Genomic DNA, 17053 nt, shown 5'->3' on the forward strand with positions numbered 1-17053 from the left:
CATGTCATGGTCGTGAAGAGAAGCTGATAAGACTACTGCTCAAATTTTAGGGGATTTTTTTTTTTTTTTTTTTTTTTAAGCAAGGATGCACTAAACTGATCAAAAGTGTCAGCAAAGACATTTATAATGTTACAAAAGACTCTTTTTCAAATAAATGCTGTTTTTTTTTTTTTTTTTACTTTCTATTCATCAAACAATCATGAAAAAAATGTATCATGGTTTTCACAAAAATATGAAGCTGTTTTCAACATTTAAAAATAATAATAAATGTTTCTTGAGCTGCAAAATCAGCATATTAGAATGATTTCTGAAGACTGGAGTGTCACATGATGCTGAAAATTCAGCTTTGCATCACAAGAATAAATTACATTTTAAAATGTATTCAAATAGAAAACAGTTATTTAAGTAAGCAATAAGGTACGAGAGGCTGTGCTGTATCGTGAATAAGTCACGGCCGAAGGGCGTTGTTAGGCACGACGCAAAGCACTCCTTCATTTCTCCTTCATTTCTTCTTTTCTGAAGGAGAAATGAAGGAGGAGAATGAGACAGCAGAAAAGTCTGGCTGAGCGACAGCAATCCAAATGTTCATAATCATCTGTTACGAATGAAATTTCATACTCTCCAGTTCATCAGAGCTGAGCTCTCCAGCCTAGGGCTCTGACTCACAATACAAGCAGAAGCATGGAGAAAATGTGAAGTTTGAACTTTTGTGAGAGGAAAAACTGCAATACTTTCATGACTCAAACACCTGAAATATGCTGAGTAACAAAAATTTAACACTATTCCTTATAAGAAAAATTAGCATGTTAACCCCAAAATGCTTACTTTATGCAGTCATTGTCAGGGTTTTGTACTGTTTTGTCTTTGTTTTCATTGCGTTCACCTTCTGTTTGCTCATCATCAGTTGACTCAGTTTTCCCATGTTTCTCTGCTTCATCTTATTCACCTGGCCTGTGTTAATTAACTCGTTAGTTCCCTTGTTTAGTCCTAGTGTAAGTATCGCTGTTTTGTTCAGTTCATTGTCCTGTCTCGTCAGTGTTCGAGTGTGCTATTCTGTTTCTTTAAGTGGTCTCCTGTGTGTTTCCTTGGTGGAATCTTCAATAAAGGACTATTTTGAGAATCTCCTTTTCGTCGTGCTGTTAGTTATTAGCCACGTACCGTGACAGTTATTGTTATCATTATAATAAGTTAATTTTAAATTAATATGACAGCTTACATTATCTTTCAAATGTAATTTCGTAATCTGTATCTGTTTATTTTAAATACATTTTAGTTATTTACTTAAAGTGGTGGCTAATTCCAAATTATCACTTTTATTACAGTAACTTTTATACTTCAAATACTTAATACAAAAATAAATGAATAATATATATATATATATATATATATATATATATATATATATGCCATAATTTTGCAAAAATAACTGCTTTTTTCCATACAATGAAAATGGATGTGGACAAAAAATGACCAAAAAAAAAAAAAACACCAAAAAACTATTTCCCAGGGTTGTCATTGTTAATTGAAACTAAAATTAAGACTATTAAAAATCTGTTTCATCATTTAAAATAAAATAAATTTAAATATTAGCTAAAATAAAATTTAAATATTAGCAGAAAAAAATGCAACTTAAATGGCAGCTAACTGAATCAAATTTAAGTTGAAGTACCAAAATATCTAATACTAAACCTGAAATAAAAATAAAAGTGAAATCTAAACAGAAATCATAAAAATATTAAATTAAAAACAATTAAAATTAATCATTATTTTTAAAAGTTTTGCTGTGGCACCCGGGGAGTGATTGGGGGGTTAGGTGCCTTGCTTAAGGGCACCTCAATCATTTCCTGCTGGTATTGATAATCGAATCCACAACCTTCGGGTTGTCTGACTCTCTAACCATTAGGGAAAATCGTGTTTCTTTCAAGGACTACAATATGCATAAGCATTTCTGCTCCTTTTTTGCCTGTGTTTTGATCCAGAGATTCAGTACAGAAGATGCGTAATAGTGCCCCCTACCATATAAAAGTGAAAACATGGAAAGCCAGAAAATTCCATCAATGGCAGGGAAAGAGCTAAGAAATAAATATTAAATTCTAAAATCATATGGGTTTGGAACAACCTGGGCTTTTGGGTGTTGGTTTTTTTGGATAAAGTATTCCTTTTAGTATTTCTTTTAGGGCTTTTACAAAATGGTTTATGTGAGCCGAAGCTCGCAGTCAAACGATGCTGTGTTCTCCAAACATCTGTCATCTTCTCGCCCCTCTCTGTGTTTCACACTTTTCTCTGAGCGCTACAGCCGATCTTCCCCATGTACTGTTCTGAGTGAAGAATCTGTCAACTAATGTGATGCAGTAAACACCCTGGACAACAAACACTACCCAAAACATCTCTGTGCTTGTACAAGCTTCATCTTTTAGTCACTGAAATGAAAGTTAAAAGTGCTGCTCCAAGATTGTGGTTTTAAAAATGGGGAGAGGAGCCAGGCTAGCTCACTGTGTAGGCTTGAGTTTCTCAGGGACACCGTACTGCTCCAACAGCTCTCCATTATTTAGTGCTACTGGACCTTTGAGGTGAGAGAACCAGGGAGAGAAAGAGAGAGGAGGTAAAACATGGGGACAGAGGTGCAGTATCCTCCAAGGTCCATGTCAAGTGAGCAAGGTACCGTCGTCAGGGTACAACTGACATTCCAGACAGAGAGACAGGCAGAAAGAGGCAGACTTTTCACGCCAAGGTCAGACCTCAATCCGGATGGTGCAGAGCTGCAGCAGACACACAGTGTCGTCTGACACCGGCTGACAGGCACCTTCGGTTCTCCTCACTAATAATTAAAGGTAAAACCCAAAAGAAAGAAAATTCACAAAGGAGATCTCTTTAATAGCTCAGCTATTTCTTCAATACAACAAGTTCAAATGAAACTCAAACACACTTCTGCTAAATTCTGAGATGTTTCTCCTGGGAACAAGACCTTGGTAACCTCACGTCTCCTTTAGATTCAGAAGCAATCTCAACAACATCATAAACCTTTCTAAGAAACCAAAAACATTGCAAAAATCATAGATCTAATCACCTTAGTTTTCACATATCTGACATTGTTGCAGCACCTCTTTTCCTAGTCTGTCAGAAACTCTTAGGGCTGTGTTTCCCGTACAACAACATAACTCGCTGCTTCACTACCATAGTACGATGCATTATTGAAGAAATCGACTAGTTAGTCACAACGGTTTCCCGAAACGGTATAGTCGCAAATTTGCGACAAATATCTATAGGAAAATATATATATTTACTGTAACTTTTTTCAATATTCTACTTTAAGTATTTTGAAATACCGTAGTTCTGTTTATAAGTGTATATCGGGATCGTACGCTGTCTGAGGCGTCTTTGTGCACGCGCTTCGGATCTGTCAGTCAGCGCGGGTAAGATCGATGTGTTTACATCAGCATGAGTTTGAAAATCACATTCCATTGGTTCAGACTCATGCCCTCAAAATCCGCTATGAATATTCACAAAGCTGGAATGCTGCGCTTTAAAACGATACCAAACTTGCTGAGGGGAAACTCGAGTGGTGAAGCAAGAAGAGGAAAATGGCATTTTTCATAAAATTGCTATTTGAAGCATTTGGATGAGGGCTTAATGAACTCATTTTTGTGACCTCAAAACCTCAAATTCGACCAAAATCGACATTTTTGACTTGTTTTGCCTGTAGCTTGTAATTAGCCCGACTCATTCCAACTCATTTTGCCAGCACGGGTCACATGTATTCGAAATGAAAGATATAGATTGTACTGAATGTCAGCTTGCTTATTTTGCTCAAAATAAGGACTTATTCCCCCAGTTTCACAGACAAGGCTTAAGCTAGTCCTAGGCTAAAATGCACGTTTGAGCTGTTTCAACTTGTACTGACATATCTTCAAATTTGCCAGTGTCATTGTTTTGTCTCAAGATGTACACCAATAATGTTTTTTTTCTGAAATACCCTAATTGAACTTAGTCTAAGCCCTGTCTGTGAAACCGGTCCACATGTCATGCAAACAAGAAACTATGTTTTTAACCACATGTCGAGAGCTGCCGTTCCAACCACACGATTTTGCGATGCTGTTTGCGAATGTTCGTTGGTACTATGGTTTCCGGAAAAACAGGCTCGTTGAACTATGTTGAAAATGTTGGAACTTGCGACCATAATTGGCTAATGATGCTTTTGGGAAATGTACCCCTGTTTAGTTCCTGGCTTTATAAAGCCCCTCCTTCTGAAAAGCACAATGTGCTCTGATTGGTCGGCTGGGCCAGTGTGTTGTGTCATGTCAAAATGTCATGTCCCTTACCATAACCGCGACTAACACAACTCAACCAGGACTCACTCCCTTTTTTGTGCTTATGCCTTAGGTGGGAATTATTTAAATGAGGAACATTACCAGTAAAAAAACTCAAGATTACAATGGAGGCGTTTCAGGGAATTATATAGACAATAACTGCCATTGGAGTGACTTTGAGCTTTTTAACTTTCAAGATCTTTTTCACGCTCAAACAGCAACATTACACACTAAAGAAAGTTGAACATGTAAAAAAGCATAATAGGTCCTCTTTAATTTTATAGCTCTATACTCGTACCTTTGGCTTGCTTAGTTGGGGTTTAAAAGATACTTGATGTTCAGTAATATCATCGATTTGACTGCACTGACACTACTGGATAAGAACAAAACATGAACTGAATTGAGCTGGATGATAATACTGTTTTATAGCTAAATCAATTCAAATTCATCAATTTTTTATATAATTAACTCGTTATTATTGAACAGAACTGAATAAACACTCAACTGACTTGAGCTGAATAACAGCAGTAGAGCTGCATATAGCTGAATTTAACAAGTTTCATAACTGATGAACTTTGCATCATTGATTCTATTGTTTTCCTGTTTATCATCGTGAAGCTGCTGTGAAACAATCTGTATTGTATAAAGCGCTATATAAATAAAGGTGACTTTATTTGACTACTGGATGTCAACAATTGTCATGTGTCTATTTTTAGTTCTCCTAAGAGATTTAAAGCATGAAAAAGTTGATACTTCAATAAAAACATATCTGAGAAATCATATAATTCTCCTGAGTGATGAAAGTGAAGCCAATAAAAATTTCCTCTGGGATCCTGAATTGCTGAGCCAGTGGCATCAGAGCTTCCAAAATCACCTTGTGTTTGGAGCTACGTGACAACATGAAGGATACGACAGCATTGTTATTCATTAAAAGCCTTTGCTGTTGACATGCTGTAATGGCCTGCCAGTTGTCGTGATTACAGGAAGCAATTTTAAGGTCTGGGTGTAGGGTGAAGTGAGGCCTGTGTAAACTAAATCACACAAATACAGAGCCTTTTTATTCACTGTCTTTGTGCAAAGTGTTAGATATGCCCAATCTTTATAAATTGATGAATGTGATCATGAATGTTTAATCTGTAAGTGTAAAGTAGTATATATATGGATTTTCAAATATTTTTTCTAGAAAATAAAAGATCAGAATTCAGATATGTAAACTTTAGATATTCAAATTTCGACCTACATTTTCATATCAACAATCAATTTTTCATAATTCTAATTTCTATATTAATACTATATCAATAGTAATGAATAAGCAAATACTACCAATTAATTTAAGTACAACTGGAATAGTACAACTATTTCAAAGTTAATGGTAAGTGCTTGTCAGAACATATACAAGATGTGCATTCATATAACACATGCACTTTGTGGATTCCCCAATGTCTCCATAATTAAGCTGCTACTTGTTCCAAACGCAGCCATCAGAGCTATAACCAGAAAATATGATTGTATCAATCCTATCCTATTATGCTATATGATTGTCCAATCCTATTATCATCACTATACTGGTTATCTGTCTGTATGAATTATAAAATGCTTCTACTTATAAAGCACTTAATGGTCTACAGATCACCATAATACCTCTTATGCCAGTTCAGGTTCCTTTAAAACATCTCATCTGAGTGCCAAGTGGAGAGGAGGAAGAACATTTTTATCCGTGGCTCCTAAGACTGAGACGGTCTTGTTGTTTAAGTCTAGACTGAACACTCAAATGTTTAGTCAGGCATATTTAAATTCCCATAGCGAATTAAATTCCCAATGCCATAGCCATAAACAGTGTCATACGCTGACTGCATCACTATATGCATATCGAATTGATTCATGTTAAAAGTCCTTAAAATCATTATATTTAATTAAACATCAAATTAGTCTTATCATTAATATTATGTGGCAGGATTACATTTATTAAAATGTGTGTATGCATGCATAGCATAAATTATTGTTAATTTTTTGATGTGCTCACTGGGGATTGATTTAACCGTTCACATCAATTATTTGTAGGCAAAAACAATATTTAACAGTATATATATATATATATATATATATATATATATATATATATATATATATATATATATATATATATATTACTGTAGATCATAGATGGAAAAGACCATTTACAGCCAATACAAGCAATTTACCATAGGAAATTTATGGTTCATATAGTTTTTTAACAGTTATCGAAGTTGAAGCACGAAGTTGAGATACGTCAATGTCCTCATAGATACTCGTGGCCCCTTGGACGAAGACTCTGCATGCCAATTTTCAAGTCGATCAGACTAACATTGAAGCAGTTATAGGCGTTTTCATGCTTTTTTCCTGTTATATTGCCACCAAGTGGCCAAACGCTATGTCCTCTTTCACACAATCACTGAATGAGTTCCTACATAGGTGTGCTCAGATTGGTGAAAATATCTCATTCCTTTCACGAGTTTCACGTCTTCAGCCAAGGATTCCAACAATATAAGACACTTGAGCCTACACCTAACGGTTTAGGAGTTATGAGCCATTTTGTACTTTTCACTGCTGTAGCACCCCCGTCAGGCCGATCGGGGTAAGCCTTGGTGACGGTGTGAACCAGCCCTCAAAGTTTCAAGTCTCTACAACTTACATTTTGGTCTGCCCGATCAATTTTAGGGGAGAATGCTGATCCTTGGAAAACTGAACAATTACAATAGGGTTTCAGTGCTACGTGCTTGAACCCCTAAAAAAATAAGGTTGACAATTAACAGTAACATTGCTCATTAAATAGCTCATTTTAATGACTATTTGAGACCCTATTTTGTACCCCATTCATGAAAAGCATTTAATCAGCTGCATTGTCATTCATATGGCCAAGGTTCATTCCCTTCTGTGCCTTAATATCAAGTAATCATTCTATGGATGCATAACGTCATTTCACCTGAGGATACACAGCTAAGCTTCAAAGTGCACTTATTATAGGAATGCCGTCTTAGCCATCTCCGCTGTGATACGCTGACACAATACATCATAATTAATATGGATTCTGTATGCGTGTATCCTTTTCCTTTCTAGCTATCCCTGATTAATTATTCATATTCGCTAATAGACTGCGACTGCTTGACGCTGGTCCTGTAAGACAGCGGCAGAAAGCTAGTGTTGGATCTATTCGATTACACAAAGCGCTGAGAATGAGAAAAAACAGGGATCGATAGCCTAAATGAAGGGAAGAGTGGTGGCTGGCTGGGTGATAATACACTTGTAAGAGACGTACAGCGCAGCAGGACAGAGACAGAGGAACTTTAGGGGGTCTTTCAACAAAACCGGTGCCTTTTTGTGTCACTCATGCACAGTGTTCTCCAAAAGTTTGTGAAACGCTTTAGGCAAAGTAGGGTGTAGGAATCTGAAAATCTTTTTTTTTTTTTCTTCAAAAAGAAATGCTAGTTTTTTTGCATTTAATAAAAGAAGAAATGATCATTCATAATTTAGGCTGGATTCAAAGTTTTAAAGGTATTCATGTATTCACAATACAGTTCAGTAAGGTTTTTTAATGTTTTTCATGCTCACCAAGGCTGATTTACTTGATCAAAAATACAGTAAAACAGTAATATTGTGAAGAAACATTTCTTATTATTATCAATGTTGAAAACAGTTGTGCTGCTAAATTTTTTGTGGAAACCATGATACATTATTTTCGGGATTCTTTGATGAATAGAAAGTTCAAAAGAACAGCATTTATTTGAAATAGAAATCTTTTGTAACATTTATAGGCATGAACACACCAAGCCGACGCCGAACTAGTGGCGATGAAAGCAGACTGTGGGGTTGGCTCACGTCGGCAGCGTCTGGGTCCAAAGTTGGCCTGACTCACCAAACCAACGCTCGACAGCCGACGGCCAAGTAGCACATCCGTTCTGCGCCTATGTAAGATGAAATGCCTTTCCGTACCAGCAGGTGGAAGTAGCTGAACAGCCAATCAGAATGATCAGATGGCCTGACGGACCGACGAGCTCCGACGCCGATTCAACATGTCGAATCAGCTGAAAAAAAGCCGATGAGGACCAACTTCAGTTGACGATGCAGAACACACTGAGAAAACTTAGTCGGCCGACGAACAAAAACTGCCAAACAGCCAACCGTCGGCTTGGTGTGTTCCTGCCTTTAAATGTCTTTACTGTCACTTTAGGGGCCGATAACATATCACCGTCTTTAACTAAAAACTGAAAACTTTTTTATGCATTTTTGACGTTCATTTACACAACAATGGAGTTTTGGGACCTGAAAACACAAACTTTTGAAAACAGGTTCCAAAGTGCAAGATTTTGAAAACGATACCGTTATTATCTCTGTGTAAACTACAAAATCGTGAATTTGTGAAAACTGGATTTTGGATTCTGGATTTTTGAAAACTTTTGGATTTCATGAGAGCTATACATTCCAAGTTGGGACAGGTAGCAATAAGAGGCCGGAAAAGTTAAATGTACATATAAGGAACAGCTGGAGGACCAATTTGCAACTTATTAGGTCAATTGGCAACAGGATTGGGTATAAAAAGAGCCTCTCAGAGTGGAAGAGTCTCTCAGAAGTCAAGATGGGCAGAGGATCACCAATTCCCCCAATGCTGCAGTGAAAAATAGTGGAGCAATATCAGAAAGGAGTTTCTCAGAGAAAAATTGCAAAGAGTTTGAAGTTATCATCATCTACAGTGCATAATATCATCCAAAGATTCAGAGAATCTGGAACAATCTCTGTGCGTAAGGGTCAAGGCCAGAAAACCATACTGGATGCCTGTGATCTTCGGGCCCTTAGACGGCACTGCATCACATACAGGAATGCTACTGTAATGGAAATCACAACATGGGCTCAGAAAACATTGTCGGTGAACACAATCCACCGTGCCATTCACCGCTGCCGGCTAAAACTCTATAGGTCAAAAATGAAGCCATATCTAAACATGATACAGAAGCGCAGTCGTGTTCTCTGGGCCAAGGCTCATTTACAATGGACTGTGGCAAAGTGGAAAACTGTTCTGTGGTCAGATGAATCAAAGTTTAAAGTTCTTTTTGGAAAACTGGGACGCCATGTCATCCGGACTAAAGAGGACAAGGACAACCCAAGTTGTTATCAGCGCTCAGTTCAGAAGCCTGCATCTCTGATGGTATGGGGTTGCATGAGTGCGTGTGGCATGGGCAGCTTACACATCTGGAAAGGCACCATCAATGCTGAAAGGTATATCCAATTCTAGAACAACATAAGCTTCCATCCAGACGTCGTCTCTTTCAGGGAAGACCTTGCATTTTCCAACATGACAATGCCAGACCACATACTGCATCAATTACAAACATCATGGCTGCGTAGAAGGATCCGGGTACTGAAATGGCCAGCCTGCAGTCCAGACCTTTCACCCATAGAAAACATTTGGCGCATCATAAAGAGGAAGATGCGACAAAGAAGACCTAAGAGAGTTGAGCAACTAGAAGCCTGTATTAGACAAGAATGGGACAAAATTCCTACTCCTAAACTTGAGCAACTTGTCTCCTCAGTCCCCAGACGTTTGCAGAAGAGGGGATGCCACACAGTGGTAAACATGGCCTTGTCCCAACTTTGTTGATGCCATGAAATTTAAAATCAACTTATTTTTTCCTTAAAATGATAATTTTTTAAAAAAAATTTATATGTCATCTATGTTGTATTCTGAATAAAATATTGAAATTTGAAACTTCTACATCATTGCATTCTGTTTTTATTAACAATTTGTACAGTGTCCCAACTTTTTTGGAATCGGGTTTGTAGATTTTCTTTATATAATCTGTGAAAACTAAATTGTAATACAAACTGTTAAACCCCTATAATTGTAATGTCTGCATGCTATTTTTAAAAGTATTTTTAAAAAGAGCAAGGAAAATCTCTTTTTTTTTTTTTTTTTTATGATATGGCCCCTTTGAAAACAGCAGCATTTCTGAGCATCATTCTGTTTCTCTAAAATAGCAGCTTGACCTTGAGTATATGAACAGGCGAGATATATCTCTAATAAGTGTAAACAAAAACCAGATACCCTATGTGAAGGTAAATCTTTTTCATCTCACTACACTGAAAACAACTCCACTTAAAATGAACACTACACATTCGACAGGCCTCACACATGGGATACAGAACAAAATACATATCTAACACTGACTTTAAAATGCATTTGCCCATAATTACCGAAGCAAGTACGACCATACGTTACGCACAAAAAGCTGTGTTTTTAAGCGGCACAAGCAAAACGAGAAATCTGATTTCTCAGCAGACATCGCTGTCTTGATCTTCAGATGTGCTGGTATCAGGTGAAACCACGGTAAAGATGCTCAATGACTATCTGCTGACACTGACTAGGGATATGAGGTGGAAAATACCATGTGTATATGCACCCTCAGACCATTTTCTCTCTCAAATACTCAAGGTCCAGCATAGCAATTGGCTTCACGTTGATTTCCACCATAAAGGCTTACTGAGAAAAACACTAAAATACTGTAGCAGGTTATTTGATTTAGAGCAACTGGACTGAACTAAAGCTGCAAGGTCTTTCCATCTTCCTAAATGAGATTCCCTGTGACAATTGGAAGAGAGATGGCGAGGAAAATATTACAATACAGATGATTGCTAAGCCGAACAGATGAACTTTTGATGAGAAAAAGCTCATTAGGTCTTTCCGGTTATACACACGCATGAAGACGGTCGAATCAGACTAATGAACAAAAGGAATCGCTGTAAAGTCAAGAGAGGGTGAGGACGGCACGTCCGCCGTACAACATGAGTCATTATCAAGTTGAAACAGCTATACGATGCCTGTGGTTTCCATTTGAAGGAACAGAATTCAAAGTAAAGCTGCTGCAAATATGTTTTTAATATAGGCCTACTTGTCTCTTTGTTTCTGGATATGCTTATTATATTTCTGAGTAATTATTTCCTGTTTTGACTATGTGTATGATGATTCACCAATTAGCAGGCATAAAGAATGATTTTTACATGACGTTTAGGTCGCATTTCTATGGAAATCTGTTTCCTCTTCAGAGTAAAAAAACAAAAAAGATAACTACGAGTCTTAAATAAGAAATAAGAGTCACACTAAAGTCACAATTATGAGAAACAAAGTCACAACTGAGAGATATAGTCCAATTTGTGAGATTTAAAGGGAATATAAGTTACAATTAGAGGCGAAAATAGGCTTCCAAACATTTCACCCAAAAAAATAAAGAAAGTGCACTACAGAATAAATTTGGGAAAAAGCCAGTGGAGAAAATGTTTTCTGTACGTTACACTATATCTATATCTGGGCAGACAATTAAAATGAAGAAAATGGAATTTCAATACAATTTTCTTTTCTAATTATTTTAAATACATTTTTAATACAGTTTCTGCAAGCGATAAGTGAAAAGCTGTGGTGATTTTGCCATGACTGAGTGTGAGGGTGAAATTAGGATAGAATTTGTCACCGCTACATTTATATTACGCCTCCACTGTCATTTCACTTTTTATAGAAGTAAAAATCATATAATTCAGTTGGATAACAGTCGCTTCAATTCCATCCTGCGAATCCAACATGAGCTGGATGGTACGTAGTGCAGCAGGAATCAGAGTTCGCTAATCATGTGACGAGATGGCTGACAAGACCATGGCGTAGGATTCGTTGCACAGCAGAGCCTAAGAGTCTGACGAATGTCTTATCTTGTAGAAAGCGCTCAGCACCACAGCTCCCTAATCACAGAGTATGCGTGATCGCGAAATCGAAAGTGAAAGTAAAACGCAAGCACGCATTCAAACGCGAATTCAATACCCCACATTTTGAAGGCGGCTCCCTGATGCATGCAAATATCTCCAAATATCAAAGCTATCTTAGGCTGGGCTGTGCAGTTGTAACCATCTCTTAGCTCTGTATCATACTTGAAGAAAAATTTGGTCTCTATTTGCACTTTGAATATTGAGAGAGTACTTTGATTATGGTTGCACTTAATAAGACTGTGTTATTAATTTTTATTTATACTGTTTTTATTCTATGATCAATTTGTGGAAAGGAGTTCAGTAAGGAGGTCAAACGTTGTAGAAGCTCATAATGCATGTACAGTAATGTCTGAAGAGACTGAAATCATACAGGAGAGAAGCCAGTCAGTTGAGTTAGTGGCAAAAACTTTTACAGTGCTTGAGTATTGTTGTCTTTTACATAATGATAGAACTGAATAGTAGAATTGAAATGACATTCATTACAAGATGATTAGTTAAAACATTTCAAATGCACCTGTATTTCATAATTGAGGATTTCTTAAAAATACTGTGTAAAAATCTCGTCTCGTCTCATTCTAGTGAACTCAATCTCGCGTCTCGTCTCATGTCATGAGCTACCTGTCCCGTCACACTCCTAACGTACAGACGACAACGTTGTCAAACGTTCCCTGTTCACACGGATCCACGGAAAATGACTAAAAACACTGTATTATACATGCCAGACCAGTAGCTGCTGGTGTCACTTTGTAAAGAAAAACTATGCGCCTATAGACTGAACATGTAATATGCATGCACATGACAGCAGCGTTTTCACAAATGTGCATTTTTGTAGTTTACATGGAGATGTTAACACTTCCAAACATTTCACCCCAAAAAAACTAAAGAAAGCAAAGCAGGCACATATATTTTTAGGACCATTATAAATTGTGACATTATTTTCACTATACTGATGCATTCATAAGTTTAACTGTCAGGGTTTCCAGATGTTTAAAATCACTCACTTCCTAAAACACAATTCTTATTTCTTGATTTTGGAATGAAATATGACCAGGAGGTTTCGTGAGACGTGCCTTGTTTGTAGGAGTACAGAACCTTTTAGTGCTCAAATCTATTGAAGTTAATATAGATGCGTTTTGGCAAGAACTAAGAACTTGTCTGCAGGTTCAAATAGAGCAAGAATGAACATGATAAAATAAAAAAGAGACAGAGAGCGAGAGAATGAGAGAAAGAACTGTTTGGGAGCACAATGCCATATGTTCACATCTTTAAACAGAAGCACAGAGCTACAACAAGACATCTTGATTAAGTGGGGGTCAGACATCTGAAATGTAGCCAGAGACATCAGGGCGTTTTGCTTGGGGAGCGGAGCACAACCGACACAACGTGTCTAGCGTTAGAAATAGAAGCGAACGACAAGAGAGCTCTCGCTGTTCCTACTGTCTTCACTAATGCAATTAGCTCAACAGATGCTGCTTCAGCCCACAGCTTTTATTCAAGAGATGAGAAATATGATTTGTAATATAGCATCAAAGGCTAGAACACATCACAAATGAGACCTCTTGAACGTTACAATGGTCTCCAAAACATTAATTAAAGGAATAGTTCATCCAAAATGAATATACGTCATCATTTACTCAACCTCATGTCATTTCAAACCTGTATGATTTTTTTTTGTTCTATAGCGTAATTAGCTTTTTCCATGCATTGAATGTAAATGGTGATCAGTGTTGAGGAAAGTTACTTTTAAAAGTAATCTGTTACAATATTGCATTACTTCCTAAAAAAGCAATGAAAGGCGGAGCAATGAAGAGAGGGGTGTGTTTGTTTGGGTTGATTTCAAATATCAACAATGTCCAACAGCGTTGTTCAATTACCACTTACTGCACCTTTAAATGTCAACTGATGCATACAAGATTGTGATGACAGCAATAAAAATAACCAGGCCAATTAATTTGGCTATTTTAGATTATCGTGCCCCTTTGGCTGATTAACGGAAATGGCGGTTCTAAAGTTTGGTTAATGCACATTCTCTGTTATAATATTTTAAATAAATTTTTAATACAGTTTATGCAAATGATAATTTTCAGAGATAAATAGGCCATAAGATATTGACTTGCACTTTACTTTTTAAATTTGAAATGCAGAAAATACAAACAACATATTCTCCATGGGGTTTTGTGCACATTTTGAATTTATTCTGTACAGCGGCTGCAATCTTTTCAAATGAAAAACTTTCAACAAGCAACTTTAAAATATTTCAAAGGAATCAATAACCACTCCAAGACATTTTAAAAGAATAAAAAATACATAAAAACCCTGAATATAAGAAGATATCTTTAAAGCAGAAAACTTTCCAACCCCCCCCAAAAAGAGTCAGGACAGCTAATGCATATACTTGAAACTTAACAGTATATTGAAACTGATTAATTTTATATGATTAAAAAAAATATTAAAATAAATGTTAATCAGAAAACTAAAGACTTGCTAAAAGTACCTATGAACTATCTTCAGATTTCTATTCTAGGATGTCTCTAATGAGCTTTCAGAAATGTAATTAGTAGACGAAATGAATATGATCAAATATTTATGGGAGGAGGAACATCCTCACAGGATTCATGTCTCTCTGAGATTTTGGTTGTCATGGAGATTTGTCCCAGGTTCCTCATGTCTAAAAAGACACTTGACCCCTTTAAAATCAAGTTTCACTGCCAGAGCAGGACTTTGCATTAGTGGTCAAAATCAGATTGAGGGTGCGTGATGTCATATTCTCTATAAGACATACTGTCTGTGCTGAGATAGAATAACAAGTGCTCTTCAAAAACAGCAGAGGCAGAACAATCATATCTGCAGCATTTGGTTCGGTAAAAGCATTTTATCTATATAGGAGAGGAACAGACTACAGAATGTCCAAGAATCCTCTTATTTCTGAGAGTAGCTACACTTGAGCTCATGTGTTCGGTGCCAGAGATTTGTTTTTGTGATTAAATCAAGTCTAGGATTAAAGTATAGTATAGCCTAAATTGCATTCTCGACAGCAACCTTGATAAATTCAAGTGAGGAACCAGGCACATACCTGAACACCGAAGATATTCTGCACCCGCATCCAAAACTAAATGAGACTTGAAATATATACAATCTTCTCAAAGAGACCATTATTTTTCACAAATAAAACAGCAATGAGATTGAGAGTTATGAGCCTGCTTTCACGACCCTTGTAATCTCACATGTCTCCTCTAGGGTTTGGGAACAATCTCAATGAAGTCTCATACTGTGCTCAGGCAACAAAGTCTGAGATCTCTAAAGCTCCTTTCACACTGTCAGCGACATGATCTCATTCATTTTTAATGAGAGCTGGTGACATCCAGTGACACAAATGACAGCAACAAGACAAAGTTTAGAAAAGTTTAACTTTATGCAAATGAGCAGTAACATTGGGAATTGACTACCAATGAGTGCACATGCTTCGTCGCCTGTAAGATATCGCAGTAGAGTGTCGACAAGTTGGGGAAGTTAAGCCTATCAGGTAACGACGTTAAAAATAAGCTTTTTATGTTAAATCAAGGCCATAATCACCACAAACAAATTGTCAGCCGTTTGTAAAGGGCTCTGTGCTTGTATTTTCCTTTCTAATCAAACTGAGTCCTCTCCAGCAAAAATTACCATTGGAACCGGACCTCATCCCTGCTGGTGGTACTTGCCATACTGGCTACAAGCCTGAATGGTCTCATGGACCAAGATAGCCCGGGGGTTGCGCTTTTACTGCATAAATATAGATAGCCGCAATAACAAAGAGCATGTGTTGTTTCTCCGATAGCATGGATTTCATTTATATATAGTTTCCCTTCAGAATGTTTATTTGTAGTGGCAAAAAAACTGATTTGATGTTCAATAACATGAGAAGACATCCACTTATGTCATACATAAACATTATCAGGCAATGGAAATGATACTAGTAACCCATCTTTCATCTTTTCATTGGTGTGAATGGGGCTTAAAAGGATAGTTCACCCAAAAATGAAAATTCTGTCATCATAAAAGGGTTAGTTCACCCAAAAATGAAAATTCTGTCATTTATTACTCCCCCTCATGTCGTTCCACATCCATAAGACCTTCGTTCATCTTCAGAACACAAATTAAGATCTTTTTCATGATGTCTGAGAGGTTTCTGTTACTCTATAGAGATCCAATGCAACCACTCCAAGGTCCAGAAAGGTAGGAAAAAGACATCATTAAAGTACTCCATGTGACTCCAGTGGCTTAAACTCATTTTTATGAAGTGATCTGAGTGAAAAAAAAAAAAACGCGTATTCACGAGAGCTTCAAGACACATGTGTTTTGTGTTTACGCGAGAGCTGGCATTGTTGCATGAACATGCTTTGGATAATATTATTTTAAAGTGTTAAATTATGTTTTTTTTTTTTTTTTTGCACAAACAAAGCAGTGATGTCACTTCATAAAACTGAGTTTAAGCCACTGGAATCACATTGAGTACTTTATGTCTTTTTCCTACCTTTCTGGACCTTCAAGTGGTTGTTGCATTGAATCTCTATGGGGAGACAGAAACCTCTCAGACTTCATCAAAAAGATCTTAATTTGTGTTCCAGAAATGAACGAAGGTCTTACGGATGTGGAACGACACGAGGGTGAGTAATAGATGACAGAATTTTCAGTTTTGTTTGTTGTAAACCTGTAAGAGTTTCTGTCCTCTGTTGAACACAAATGAAGATATTTTGAAGAATGTGTAACCAAACAGTTTCTGGTAGGGCTGCACAATTTATCGCGATTAAACCGCACACCATTTGGCAAAGGCCGCGATTATTTTATGCGCAGCTTGTCAGAGCTGTACAGCTCTGTGATCAGTAGTAAATACTTCTCCATCTGAAAGCCAGAGGGTGCTCTCGCGCAGAAACTCTAAATATGTCCTGCCGCAGAAGAAGATAACACATATAGATTGCAACGCTTTG

At 37.0% G+C, this 17053-nt stretch overlaps 1 protein-coding gene across 12 annotated transcripts in view; it reads right to left on the minus strand.

Moving 5' to 3' along the window:
- khdrbs3 (KH domain containing, RNA binding, signal transduction associated 3) overlaps positions 1-17053 on the minus strand; it is a 180630-nt gene that overhangs the window by 101260 nt on the left and 62317 nt on the right. The window contains exon 1 of one of the 12 annotated variants that reach the window (XM_048202999.1): positions 826-924. The exons of the other annotated variants lie outside the window; for them this stretch is intronic. The gene's annotated coding sequence lies outside the window, so the exon portion shown is untranslated. Of the gene's footprint in view, positions 1-825; positions 925-17053 lie in introns of those variants that run through there. 12 annotated transcript variants of the gene reach the window in all.

Source organism: Megalobrama amblycephala, linkage group LG9 (assembly GCF_018812025.1).
Source record: "Megalobrama amblycephala isolate DHTTF-2021 linkage group LG9, ASM1881202v1, whole genome shotgun sequence".
Lineage (NCBI taxonomy): Eukaryota > Metazoa > Chordata > Actinopteri > Cypriniformes > Xenocyprididae > Megalobrama > Megalobrama amblycephala.